This window comes from Ananas comosus, linkage group 5 (genome assembly GCF_001540865.1).
Source record: "Ananas comosus cultivar F153 linkage group 5, ASM154086v1, whole genome shotgun sequence".
In the NCBI taxonomy this organism is placed as follows: Eukaryota; Viridiplantae; Streptophyta; class Magnoliopsida; order Poales; family Bromeliaceae; genus Ananas; species Ananas comosus.
This window is the reverse complement of record NC_033625.1, coordinates 8,980,608-8,991,970: the sequence shown is the minus strand read 5'-3', so window position 1 is coordinate 8,991,970 and position 11,363 is coordinate 8,980,608. Positions and strand designations below refer to the sequence as shown.

Sequence of the window (11,363 nt, the reverse complement as noted above, 5' to 3'; positions counted from 1 at the left end):
AAATATAATGAATTGTAAATATATCTCTGTAAAGTTCAACTTTCATAAGTTATCCCTACAAAAGTTCTAATATTTTCATATATATCCCTGCCGTTAAAATCCGTTAGAAAAGTTTAGTTAACCATAGGTTAAATACTTTACCTGGGTTAATTTTTGACAATTTTACCCCTCTTATATTATACTGTTATAACTTTTGGAGGGACATATTTGTGATGGCAAAATTGAAAATATAAATAGTTTTCTAACGGTTCTCTAACGGTAACAAACCAGAAAGAAATATCTAAACATATTAGGACTTTTGCAGGGATAACTTATAAAAGTTAAACTTAACAGGGATATATTTGCAATTCACTATGTTTGTGGGGACCTGTATGCAATTAACCCAATAATAAAACAGGATCAGCAAATAGTACATACTACTCACTATTATTTCATAACTAATTCATTATCATAGTGAGAAGCGCATCAACGCATCGTGAATCATCTACCCCAACCAAAGGCATTGGATCCTCATCTTGATCATCTAGAGAAAATGGTTCCAACAGCATATTGAAGTACATGTCATTTTCTTGATGCCTCTTGATAAAGTTATAAATCACACAGCATGCTAGGGTGATGCGACACTGCACTTTGTAAGGAAAAGAAGTCGCTTGCCGAAAAACCTTGAAACGCCTCTTCAAAATGCCGAAGGCCTTTCCTACGACATTTCTCAATTGTGTATGCCTATGATTGTATACATTTTTTGGTAATCCTCGATGGCTACGCACCCGTGCATTTCCATCAAATTGGCTCAGGTGGTATCGCTTTCCCTCTGTAAGGCACAAAGAATCGATTAGTGTTTACATAGCATGAATCAACCAAATAGAATAACCAAAAGTAATGATAAATTAACAAATTAATAAGTATGTATAACTCAAAAAATTGGACAAAATAAAATCCATGACTAACCTTCAGGAATCGTGAACCCTCTACTTTCACAGCACCAACGCAGCACCCTCATATCTGCTGCAGAACCCTCCCACCTAGTACAAATAAATAATAATTAGTGGTCAAATGAGCACACAGCCATCATATTCTGCGATGTAAAGCCTTTGCGATACCGATATCGCGGTTGCTTACTCTTTCTTACAACTACTAGTATATGCGTTCCGTCAATAGCTCAATTGCATTGTGTAATTTCTTAAAAAATATAAATTATTATATAAAGTAATAAAATAGTAAATAACCATCATAGTTTACTATATTAACATCACCTTAATGGGGTGAAATATTGGGTTGTCCCTAATTTTTTGAGGCATTCCAATATTACTAGTAGGCATTTGGATGTACTTATGCCTATGTTCCATTATAACCTTGCAACACACTTGCGAGACCCCAGATAGTCCTATATATAAGATATAATAGAGCTAAAACTCTTAACCCGGCTAAAGCATTTTGGGTGATGGCTAGGCCCAAAAGATTAAGAGAGTTAAGCGTGTTAGGACTGGAGTAGTCCTAAGATGGGTGACCCCCTGAAAAATTAAGGCGTCATAGTTGGTATCATAGCCAATTAACAACCGAAAGTGTGAGATGAGTCTCGACTGAGCTAGAATTATACAACGGAGAGAGAGAGGATCTGCCACGCCCCGCAACCGCCAATTTGGTCGGTTGGGGTACGCCGAACAGACGCCGAACGAACAGCACCTCCCCTGTCCGTCCAAGGCTCAACAACAACAAACATGTACATCAAGTTGCCCAGGTAACTTAAACAACATACATGAATCATTGCGAGTATAAACAAGCAAGAGCAAAAAAGAGAAAGCTATCTAGTACATTCATCATTCAACATTAACATCATTGGTTTACATTTCCATCTCCAAAACGCATATATGTTCATCTCATGACATATACAACTCTCCAAAAGTAACCTCACCAAATATACATCATCATCTCTCAAGTACATAGGGTACTTTAATGCAAAAAGGAAAGCTGCTAACTACTAGGGCGCTATGCCCTTACCACGTTCCTCGCCCGATGTGCTCGAGCTCGGCCCTGCAACAAAGTAGGATGAGAACTAATAATAGTTCCCAGTGGGTTCGACCACCAACTCCGCCGATCTACCCACTAAGTCTAAGCAGGCATAAGTAGATAGATATATGGAAATAAACTGCTAATATAGTATGAATTCTACTATCATGCTACTGTGCCTCAATCAATAGTAAATGAATAAAAATCCACATAGTAATGAAATCAACTATCATGCTACTATGCTCAATAAAGTATGTCATTCATATGTTCATCACCCAATCAACTTGGCTAACCCGAAGGTTTGCCCCAACTCACAGTGCAATCCCATAGATAAGGAGACCCTCCCGCTCGCAAACCCGAGACCGTCTGCTAGGTAAGTACATTAACCCATCGTGTGATGACTCCGGAGCTCACTACTTGGGTGGAGCGACCACGCCAAGCGAAAACAGACTATGTGAGTATGATCCAATCCTCTCCTACTGAGGATACCCTACCAACTAGGGCTAACAAGTACTCGGGAAACCATCTATCCCAATGTTCATGTTTAAGTGTCACAACTACACTAAGGTATTGTTTAGCTCGGAAATAAGCAAAAAGTGGCTATTCCAAGGATAGGTATAAATTGAGGTATAAGCGCGGATTATATCAATTTTGCGTTTGGATGAAAATTAGGTTATTCCTGGGAATAAGAAAAATAGCGTTTGGTTAGGTAAGATGGAATAAGAATTAAAGTGGATAGTTATAAATAAAAAATAATGATACTACCCTTTTTATTATATTTAAATTTAAAATTTTAAATTATATATATTTTTAAATTTAAAATTTTAACTTTTAAATTTTAAAATTTGAAATTAAAATTTTAAAATTTAAAATCTCAAATTTTAAATTTTAAATTTTAAAATTATAAGATCAATATTTAAATTTCGGGAAAATTATAAAATATCAAATTTTAAATTTTAAAATTTTTAAAAATATCAAATTTTAAAATTTTAAAATTTTTAAAATATCAAATTTAACAATTTAAAGATTTAACTTTTGAAAATAAGAATAGCGGGGGAACAATTATTAAAAATAATTATTATATAATTTGATAATAATAAATTTTTAATAATTTATTAAGTTTTTTATATTAATAATTTTATAATTATTTAAAATTCTACTTAAACTTAAATTTAATAAAAATAATATTTTATAATATTTAAATATAATTTATTATAAAATTTATTATAATATTTAATATTTAAATATAAATAATATATATTAATAGAGTATAATTAATAATTTTATAATAAAAATAATATATTATAACATATAACATATTATATTTATATAATTTAGTTTTAATTTAATTTATAATTTTAATAAAGTTTGAAATTAAACATTGGAATAGTACTATTCCATCAAAATGGTGGAATAAGAAATCCCAAGCTATTCCGGGATAGCCGGGAATAGCAAGGTTTGCAAGGTTTGATCGGGATAAAATATCCCGACCAAAAATTATTTTGTTTGGCGAAATAGTAGGGATAACTTTCGTTATGGGTTTAGGGTTTAGGGTTCGTTATCCCCGCTTATACCGCCAACCAAACGGGGCCTAAGTTCACATGCAACATATTCACAATTCGAGAAAATCATCTAACCCTATGTTCATCATGTAATAAGTGTTTCTACTACACTAAATTCGCATGCCACTCGTCTATGTCATTATATATAGTTTACATGCCACTCATTATGTCATTACATGTATCAAGTTCTCCATTTGTTTCAGCACTATAGGATTTCAATGTCAAGTCCCAATCCTTACACATCCATTATATCATGTGTTCAACTCACAATGCAATATCAACTATGGAAGCATATAAGGAATGGAAATGCAACTATCAACATCTTACAATGCATAATTAACATGAGATGTGGATAGTCAACAATGTAACTTGGACATAGAAAGAAGTTCAACTGTTTCGGATAGCACCCCCCATCTCTAAATAATACCGAGGTGCGAGAATACGAAGCTCGAAATTTTTAGATGTTGCTTCGGCCCTCTCCGGCGGAAACAAAGCAAAAACGGTCCTTTTCCTCAATACCGTGCTACGCACCCGTAGGAACTCCCGTTTGAGTTGCCCACAACGTCGGTTTTACCTTCAATTAGGTTTACAAAGAGTCAATTTAACCATAAACCTCATATCTATGAAAACTCCAATTTCAACCCTAGGGTTTACCACCATAGGTTTATCATGAGATTTCTAGGATTATAAAGGTTTCTATTCTTGCAAGAGACTCAAAACCAAGTGTTCTAGGGTATAAAATCAAACCCTAACATAGATCTTGCAAGAAACCTTACCTTAACCCAAAAGCTCTCCGAGCTCCTCCTTATTGGTGAGCTCTAAATCCTCCAAAGCCTCTAATCCACCTTCAAATCCTCTCCAATCTCCTCCAATCCACCTTGGGGAAGAGCTCCTAGAGAGAGAGAGGAAGAAAAATGGAGTAGAGAGAGGTTCTTTGGCTGTGAATGAGAGAGGAGGAGGTGTGGGGTTTATATAAGCCGTCACAATTGCATTTAAGCCCTCCAATATTTTTTATTTGCAGCAGATCAAGGTCTGTTGTTCGCAGCACTGGGTACCGGTACGCGGGTTCGTGTCACGGGTATGCCGCACTGCAGAGGCCAAACCCGAGAGCAGCTATCCTCGATCTGCTGCGGAGTACCGGTACTGCCCTGGTGCCGTACCGGTACGCAGCCCCGCAATGACCAAACCCGAGAGCAAGCCTCTCGGTTTGCTGGCCTGGTACCGGTACCTCTCCTTCAGTACTGGTACGCAGTGCCCAGACTGCAATTCTGGCAGTGCTTAGCTCTATTTCGCGCCGAGCAATGCTAAAACAAACTAATCGCATTCGGAACCCAATTTTGACCTTTCCAACACTGTTGAAATAGCATATGGACTATGCTCAATCATCCCTCTCGCCACGCTTTGGTCATTTTCACCAAAAGTGGATTAACACGACGAGGATTCAATACCTTACAGGATCTCATGTTGTTGACTGTTGTGGGTGGAGCGCAGCTCACCACAAGGCCGGTTTAGGTTACCGAGACGAGTCTCACATCGTCTGGTACTTGTGAGTCTGAGCCTAACGAGAACATCAGGACTTAAAGGGGGGAAGAATGTGAGACCCCATATAGTCCTATATATGAGAAATAATAGGACTAAGCCTCTTAACCTGGTTTAAGCATTTTAGGTGGTAGCTAGACCCAAGAGGTTAAGAGAGTTAAACATGCTAGGACGGGAGTAGTCCTAGGATGGGTGACCCCCTGAAAAGTTGAGGCGTCACAACACTAGTAAAATATCTACTTATTGTCTCTCCCGAGTGCTGAAATGTCTGAGCTAATACTCTATTTGTTACCCCATGGCCTACAGCAAATAGAAAAATTCCAAGCTGTTTGTTAGTAGTCAAATGTCGACTACCCTGTATCAAACCTTTCTCAATGAATTCATCTCAAAGTCTTAGAAAAGTGGTGTTGGACATTCAAAATCTTGGTATCCTCTATTTGGATATCTCCGTAAAATATCCATAATTACTTGATGACCGGTGAATGGTCTTGTACGACAAGGTCATTTGTACAAAGAATTGTGAAATCGACTCACACATTCATTGATCATAATAGAAAGTACTTCATCCCAATAATCATCTTCCTTATCTAGGAAAGTCATAAGTTCAGTAACAGTTGTTGATGAAAAAAATGCATGATTGATTAAAGTTACTATCATTACAACATGTGAAGAGAACAAGATTAACTCACTATAGCAAAATACATTATTATGTATAGATTATGATGCAATATTGGCTAAGGTAGAAAAAGATTAAGGAACATGTAATGGCTGCAGCGGATAAATAATCCATACCGCCCTATCATTTAACTCTATGACCCTTTTATGTATTATCGTCATAATCCATACCATCCTCCATTTAACTCTATGACCCTTTTATGAATTATCGCCACAAATAAAATACTATTTTCATCATCACAAAAGTACACTAAATTATCAATGCTATGAATGGTGGCTGCAAGGTATTCTTAAAACCTTGCCTCGCTACTATTCAAGCATCATTGCCAGTATCATCAGAACCAAACCAGCAAGAAACCAGCAATGGATTGGCTTAAGTATGTTAGAAACCAGCAATTTCATTTTAACATGCATCATTGCCACATACAGCACAACCATATCATATTTCGTTTGAAGTAGAAGACAACATGAATTGAGAGGCATTTGTAGGATATTAGCCTAGAAAAGTAACATGAAGATACATGGATGACTACACAACTAATAAACCAGCAAAATATGACGTCAACCAAAGCAAGTAGCATGAAAATACATCTGTTTACTGTAGAACAGAAGCACAATGCAAATGACATTACTAAACTTGCGGCAAAGCTTCTAAGAACCAAAAGTTGAGGAAAAGGTGCAAACAAAAAGAAAATTAGCATAATGCTGGATCAGGTCTGAAATGTTGATGTTAGAATGGTGGCTGCAAAGCTTTTTAAATAATCCCCGCCTCCTTACTATTCACATCTAACATGCATCATCGCCATAAAAAAACTAACAATGTGAACCAAGTGCCAACTAATGCAGATAAAGGAAGCTTAAAAAATCCGCTTGTAATGGGGCGCAAAAAGTAATAGAGAACATCAAACCAACCAACTGTGCTGATTTTCGAAAATTAGAAAAACTATACCGAGATTGCAAAAAAACCAACAATATAGTGGTATAATACCATATTAAAATGAGAAATATATAGTTGCAATATGTGCATAAAAGCCACATTGGCTACGTAAAAATAAGCAATATTGCATAAATACCAACTTGAAATCCTCATGCACAAAGTATAAATATTGTAGAATTGTAGACCAAAAGTCTGTTAATTGAAGAAAATGGTGGCTGTAAGGTGATCCCGAAACCTAACCTCCATACTATTCAGTTGTACCATGCATCATTGCCATAAAAAATCAACCGGAAAGAAAAAGGCAAACCAAAAGAAAATCAACTTAATGCTGGGCTCAGGTCTGAAATATTGAGGTTAAAATGGTGGTGCAAAGCTTTTAAATAATCCCTGCCTTCCTATCATTCACACCTAACATTCATCATCGCTTTAAAAAAATTAGCAGTATAAACCAAATGCCAACAAATACAAATAAGGAAGATTAAAAATTCAGCATGTAAGGAGGCACGCAAAGCAACAGATCATCAAACCATCTAAGTATGCTAATTTTCAAAACTTAGAAAAACAATGTTGAGACTGGAAAAACTAGCAATTAGTGTAATATCACACTAAAACAATAATACATAGTTGCAAGGATTGCATAAAGGCCACATTTGTTACATACAAACAAGCAATATTGCATAAATACCACATTAAAACCGTCATGCACCAAGTTTAAAAGTTGTAGAACAATAGCCAAAAGTTCTACATAAATAGAACATACATACTAGCAGTAGGGTAAACGGTGTGAAGTTCCAATAGATAGAAAAGAAAAACAACATACACACAACAAGCGTTTGGCCTTGCTAATCGTCGGTCAAAACCCAAAAAAGTATAGTTTGTAAGCAAGACCATAAAAACAAAAAGGTTAAGGTGAGAAAGGATTATCTAGATAGGAGAGAAGGAAGATGCATCAAGCTTTTGTCCAGTGGCGGATGTTGCATGCTTAATTGACGCTCAATCCACATATAGAGGATGCCGCCACTTAGTGACATGAAGATGGTCCTATTGTGCTCATCTTTGAGCGCTTCTCATGCAAAGAGGATTGCTTCAAGAGTCAATCAAGGGACATTATTTAATCTTGCCATACAATCTTCTATAGAGTGCATCTTTGGACCGGCATCAAGCTCACATTGCAGCATACACTCGGCTATGTTCAATCTTTTCTTTCCAAGTTCTACAAGCTATTGGATACAATCAGGGGTGACATCAAGTTTTCCTCTGCAACTTGAGGTTGGTGTTGTCTTGCTGAAGGTAGGGAGGAGCGGCGTCTCTTGCCAGAATGTGTGACTAGAGGCACTACTAACATATGAATTTTCCCTCTTGATAGGAGTAGGAGTAGGAGAGCATGAAGTGGTGTCGTTGATAGCTTCATTCCGTGGCGACATTGGCATAATTTCTATTCTAGCTCTAGAAAGTTGACCAGAGGGACTCATCATTGATTTTTGAATTTGTTCTAAGAGAGCAGTTGTGCCCGAGGAGGACGAGGAGGTGTTGCGTGCATCCCCGTTGTAAATCCATACCTATCCATTGCAGTAGTTTTTCTAGATAACAACTCTTTGTCATGATATGCAGGAAAGGGTTTATCCCTATATCGTGCATAACCTGAATTTTCCTACGCAATATAGATATAATAAGCAAGTTAAATAATTGTTCTTATATTACAAGAAAATTAAAATAAAGATATATAGTAACTTACAGACATCACAGTGTCCGGAGTCACTGGGATCGCCAGCGATCGGAATGTTGTGATCGTAGTCCCACCCCTACCCCCTCTTGTTTGCTAATGTTTGATACATGACAAATTAGTGCTTCAAAACTTTCAATCGATTTTGTGAATAGCTTTTGATAAAGTTGAGTTTTGTTCGTTGATTAAAATCATGAACTACTCTACTCCAGGCGAGTGTGGTGAAACTACCATTAATGAAATTATCCAGAACATGTTCTTCGATTATCAAGTTCAATATCGCTAAATCCATAACCTCCGTCCAATTTCCAGAGCATACTCTAATTTTCGAGGATTCTTGTCCAAAACATGCAATGCTTTGGGAGTCAGCTGAGATGACATCAATGGTGTTAGAATACGTTTTCACAACACCCTGTGTGGACTTATTTTGAGGAGTCATCTGAAGTAGAAGAAATTTTAAATAAAGATGAAAACCAGTACATAAGTTTGTAGGTAGTACTGGTTTAAGTATAATTACATGGCTCAGAGGAAGAAGTTCACGTTGATTCTATGGTGGCTGCATGTAAGTAAACATACCACCCAAACTATAGAAAGTTATCTTCATTCCCATGCATCATCGCAATATTATGGCCCTATATTACAAAAGTACCCAGCAGTTTTAGACCCCAACCAACTTCGTTTTAGAAAAACGTTTATAACTGAGACAGAAATCAACTAAATAAGGAATTGTAAAGCAACAAGGGAAAGACTTAGCTAGGGAGTTGTTTTATCACAACTTTCCTACGACTATCACTGGTTACAAGTTTCTGTACGTGTCCTGATTGTACTTCTAATAAAGGATTCAACCTCTGTTTGTGATGTTTGTGTCGATGATGTATGCTAGAATTGAATGGCACTTGGATTACATAATAAGTTATGGCATTATCAATAGTAAATCAAAATCAGTACTAGAGCATGCAACAATGTTTAATATGCACTATTCTTATGACTGTCATTACAGTATGACTGTCATTACAGGAAAACAAAATCAAAAAAAAGCAAGGCATTATATAAAGCCTTCAACAAACATAACAATGGCCTTACAAAAAAAAAAAAAACTAATAACATGACATGAATGGCATTTTGATTATATTACGACATAGATGATATATAGATGAGCATATATAGTTCGAAATATTTCGAAGAGATAAAAAGAAGCATTAGGTTATATAGACTTACAATAATTTTCCAATTAAATTTTTTGTAGGCCCAACAGCTAGGGAAAAAATTTTATAAAGAAGGAACATGACTTAGTATGAAAGGGTTGTCATATGTCACTATGGCGGCTGCATAGAACATATTCCATGCCATCCAAGCCAGTAACACATCCAACCAATTGCAACATACAACGTAGCTTAAAAATCACAATCCACAAAGCACCAATCTTGAAGTGCTACTGTTATATAAGATAACCTCACCTCCGCAAGATAAAAAAGGGAAATAGTTATTTGCGAAGTGGGGCTACGCATACAACCAGCAATTTGTTTCAAATATGACTTTTCCCCTGCTATGGACCATAATCTTATTTAAAAGGAAAAGAAAGTGTCTTACCGGTACTAGTAAGAGGAGGTAACCGAATTAAATGGATGTGAGTAGACAAGTCGAAGTGCCAAAATAATTGAAATAGAGAGGCAAAATGAAGAAATAATATTGCTCTCCCACCGAGCGAGATCACCTTGATTAATGAAAGATTTGCACCAGGAACCGCACTTCCGCAAGACTTGGTGAGAAGGAGACACGACAATACCTTCAATTTGCACACCTCCTCAATTAATGGGGGTTTTGCGCCAAAGATGAAGCCGCAGCTACCGCAGTAGATAAGATACAGAGTAATGAGGGAAGATAATGAAGATACTCCCTAGGGAAAGCACGAAGACGAAGCAGAGAGGTGGAGTAAAGAGGGATAAGAGAGCACCAAACCCTACCAAGAGAGATAGGGATTTAGTAAAGATGGGAGAAGGTCGATAAGAAGGAACTACAACTATTAAGTGAGGTTAGGATTAGGTTGGAAGAGATAGTAAAGGGGAGGGAGAGGGAGCTGCACAGCTTTTCGGAAGGCAATAAATCGCAGGGCAGGCACGCGTGTGGAATGAGGCCACTTTCCTCCTTCTGCCCTTGGAATAAATTGCAGGATCCTCCAATTCCAAGGGCTCATCAAAATTATTTTTAACGGATAATTCTAGAATAAGCTAGAATTACCCGGTTGGATCGGAATTATTTATTCTTTCAATTTTGTACATTGTTTGGCGAATTTTGAAGAACAAATTGCTCTATTCTAAAGTTTTCATGGTACCAAACAGAGCATTAAAGTATAATGTATAAATTGATTTGTAAATAGTAATTCCATAGTGTCTTTAAAAAATTAGTATGACAAATAACAAGGAAAAACAATGCAATAGAATTTATGAGTTATTGCATATAATCTTGCAAAACTTTCAAACAAAAAGAATCTATTTTTTTATTCTAATACATAAAAAATAAAAATTGAAGATAAATACTCTTGATTCTTCAATTTTGATGCTTAATTATTATAACTAGAGGAGAGAAAAAAAAGTTTTTTAAAAGTTATATAACATTATGCGCCAAGCAATCACTCAAAATAATTATTTAATTAGTATTTTATTTCATTTGAAAAAAAAAAGAAGTCTCTTCAGCTGTTTAATACAATTTAGAAGGTTAAACGTCTTGATTGGAAAAGTACCGAAGTATAAGCAAATCTTTACAACTTTTGTTTTTAAATTTTGGGTTAAAAAATACCTATAAATTAGTTGTCGTACTTTTCAATATTCTATCATCTTAAATTACATATGATTTGCAATCTGTAACATCCATAGTGACCTTATCTGTGGCCCAACCGTGTAATGTAGCCCGAGGAGAATGG

The 11,363-nt window shown here is 36.1% G+C and overlaps 1 long non-coding RNA gene across 2 annotated transcripts; it reads right to left on the bottom strand.

Moving 5' to 3' along the window:
- LOC109710782 lies at nucleotides 430–10,533 on the bottom strand. 2 transcript variants are annotated; one of them, XR_002216424.1, is made up of 3 exons: nucleotides 10,034–10,533; nucleotides 949–1,022; nucleotides 430–811 (listed from the first exon to the last, which is right to left on the bottom strand). It is a non-coding gene; the product is annotated as an uncharacterized LOC109710782 (long non-coding RNA). The 2 variants fall into 2 exon arrangements; XR_002216423.1 differs by having other exon boundaries at nucleotides 10,158–10,515.